A 3,833-nucleotide genomic window follows, 5' to 3' on the forward strand; every position below is an offset into this window, starting at 1 on the left:
GCAAGGAAGGGATCATTTTCGTTGCCCGACGCTGAACACCTTCTAATTTAGCTATATCCTTTGCATGGTGGGGAGACCTAAACTGTACCGCATATTCCAAGTGGGGTCTGACTAAACTGTTGTAGAGCGGGAGTATTACATCTTTATTCTTGAATAAAAAGTTTCTTTTAATGAAGCCCAACATTCTGTTCGCTTTATTTGCTGCATCGATGCATTGCTGTGAGAATTTGAGGTTTGACGCGATTTTGACCCCAAAGTCCTTGACGCATTGAACGCTTTTGAGTTTAAAGCCGCGCATTTCGTAATCGAACTTCTTATTCCTCGTTCCAACTTGAAGGACCTGGCACTTGTCTACGTTAAAGGGCATCTCCCATCTATCCGACCAAGCTGAAACTTTGTGCAAATCCTCTTGGAGGCTTTGCCTGTCTTCGTCAGTGAGAACCGAGTTACCAATCTTTGTGTCGTCTGCAAATTTGCGAGAGAGAGAGAGAGAGAGAGAGAGAGAGAGAGAGAGAGAGAGAGAGAGAGAGAGAGAGCAGATCATCCAATACCCTGAGGGATGACGTTCATACTTTAATACTTTTCATACTAAACAGCACAATGTTATCACGTCTTGGAATAGTTTTAATGAAGAGAGAGAGAGGTGTGTGTGGGGGGGGGGGAGAAGACCATAATTTTAACAAACGTCACATACGGAGACTAAAATTTATTGGAGGAGAACACTTTGACAAATAGCCTACCTACTCATTCCCATGTTTTATTCATATTAGTGCGTTTGTTTCTTTGTATTCCTCTAACATATCTCTTTAGTAACTGCCCTTGTATAGGTGTGAAGCAATAAAGATGGACGTGCTATCAAGTAAACAAGCAATTCACTAGCCTAGGTGTATTCTTCCGCGCACCCAACGATCGCTAGTTACATAGTTTAGTTAAGCCTCGCATTCTCGTATCTCCCTGCTCGTGTTCTCAGAAGCTTTCGTCTTTCACAACACAATGTTCTCGAAATGCCACAAAAGATTAGACGGGTTTTCAGAAGAGTTTCTTTACGATCAGGGAGCAGCAGCCTTGTCTGACTGTCACTCGGCTGAAAAAACTACGGCTGAAAAAAATAATCATAAAACACAACGTCTAAGAAAGCTTTGTAAAATGTGAAGGCGTAGGCAGCGATAAGTTTGAGAATATGGTCAGCGGTACTGTTTTGTTTTCTTCGTCCATCAAAATATGTTAACGAAATGATCATCTCCTTTATGCCTAAACGACAAAATACAAACATGACGTACGATAATGGCGGTGGAAAGGGAGGGAAACTCGTGGCCCAACAACATGCAACACACCATTCATCATTACATGAGAAAAAAAATATCCGACAAATCCTCCTCCTCCTCCTCAACGCCAGCCAACACAATGATCAACTTAACGCTAGAGTTTCTCCTACTGATGCTCTTTTGTCTTCCGTGATAGCCTGTGCTTTAGCAAGTACACACACACACACACACACACACACACGTTGGATCGTGTCAAAAGAACAAAAAAGATAAGGAAATACATTACAAAACGTGTTAAAATACGCAACATTACAACATGAAGTTAATTACATACCAATACAAATAGGCAAGAAAACACACACACACACACACACACACGTCCCTCCTCCGTCTCCTCCACCGCCGCCGCCATCACAGAAGCAGCAGCAACCACCCACATTATCCCTGTCCCTCCCCGGCAAATACAGTCCCCGCCATGCTTACCAATATACTCTCTCTCTCTCTCTCTCTCTCTCTCTCTCTCTCTCACAACGGGTCAGGAAAAGACATATCATTTCACACAATTACTCACCCACACATCCGCGCTCATCCGCCACTATACTCCTTGACGGAGCGGCGTCCACTGGTCCATATCCTCGCACGTATCGGTCTCCCACTACGACTACACTATTTTCCAAGGCCACGGAGAAGACTAATCGGGTTTTCATGGGTGCGTTTCTTCCGTTCAAGATGCAGAAGCCGTGTGTAAAACTATCACTAGCATCGCAAGACAGTCCACGGAAATCCCAGCAACTTCTACGAGAGACTTTTCCAACAGGCGAACTGCGGCGCTGATGTGTATACAAATACGGGCTACTACACACGGTCACAGGCTCAGCAGGTTCACCAGCACCGCCAGTCCTCCACGCGCTCACTCCCGACACGCGGCGGCCACGGGGCATGAAGGAGCACCTCTGCCCATCACTCACTTGGCCAGCAGGCAACTCACGTGCCCTACACCCCCGTCGAGTATTGTTTCCGCCATGCAAACTAGTTCCTCACCAACAACAACTCCAATTAACAAAGGATTACTCAACTATAAGTCCCGTATTACTGTCGCACTTTAATTATTCTTATATCAGGCTAATCCGATAGAAGGGTGTATATGATTAGTGATTTAATTAGCATTGTTGCCACTACTGTGTTCAAGGGACTGCCGTGCATCAAAGAAAATGGATCTGCATAAGGGGACACTTAGGCAATTGAAATGCGAGTATTATAATATTATTATGCTCTTATTTCGTTTCCATTACGCTGTGGAGACTCGGAGGGTGTGGAAGAGTGTCCGGGGCAGCACTGAGGTCTGAGGGAGGGGCGCTGCCCTTGATGTGTGCAAGGCGGGAGAAATTAGGATAACGCGGCGAAAAAAAAAAAAACACATGAAGGTCCATTAGGTCGGCAGGGGAGGATGAAAAAAAAAAAAAAAATAATATTGCCACCGGCACAGAAACGAAGAGAAAAATACAAGAGCAGCAACACCTTCCCATCACCACCACTAAGATGAGAAGAAAATATACAATAATACACCACCACCACCACCACCACCACCATCACCACCACCACCACCACCAAAAAGATGAGAAGAAAAAGATACAATAATACAAGACCAACACACCACCACCACCACCACCACCACAAAGATGAGAAGAAAAAGATACAATAATACAAGACCAACACACCACCACCACCACCACCACCACCACAAAGATGAGAAGAAAAAGATACAATAATACAAGACCAACACACCACCACCACCACCACCACAAAGATGAGAAGAAAAAGATACAATAATACAAGACCAACACACCACCACCACCACCACCACCACCACCACCACAAAGATGAGAAGAAAAAGATACAATAATACAAGACCAACACACCACCACCACCACCACCACCACAAAGATGAGAAGAAAAAGATACAATAATACAAGACCAACATACCACCACCACCACCACCACAAAGATGAGAAATAAAAGATACAATAATACAAGACCAACACACCACCACCACCACCACCACCACAAAGATGAGAAGAAAAAGATACAATAATACAAGACCAACACACCACCACCACCACCACCACCACCACAAAGATGAGAAGAAAAAGATACAATAATACACGACCAACACACCACCACCACCACCACCACCACCACAAAGATGAGAAGAAAAAGATACAATAATACAAGACCAACACACCACCACCACCACCACCACCATCACCACCACAAAGATGAGAAGAAAAAGATACAATAATACAACACCAACACCACCACCACCACCACCACCACCACCACAAAGATGAGAAGAAAAAGATACAATAATACAAGACCAACACACCACCACCACCACCACCACCATCACCACCACAAAGATGAGAAGAAAAAGATACAATAATACAAGACCAACACACCACCACCACCACCACCACCACCACAAAGATGAGAAGAAAAAGATACAATAATACAAGACCAACACACCACCACCACCACCACAAAGATGAGAAGAAAAAGATACAATAATAC

Source organism: Eriocheir sinensis, unplaced genomic scaffold (assembly GCF_024679095.1).
Source record: "Eriocheir sinensis breed Jianghai 21 unplaced genomic scaffold, ASM2467909v1 Scaffold1701, whole genome shotgun sequence".
In the NCBI taxonomy this organism is placed as follows: Eukaryota; Metazoa; Arthropoda; class Malacostraca; order Decapoda; family Varunidae; genus Eriocheir; species Eriocheir sinensis.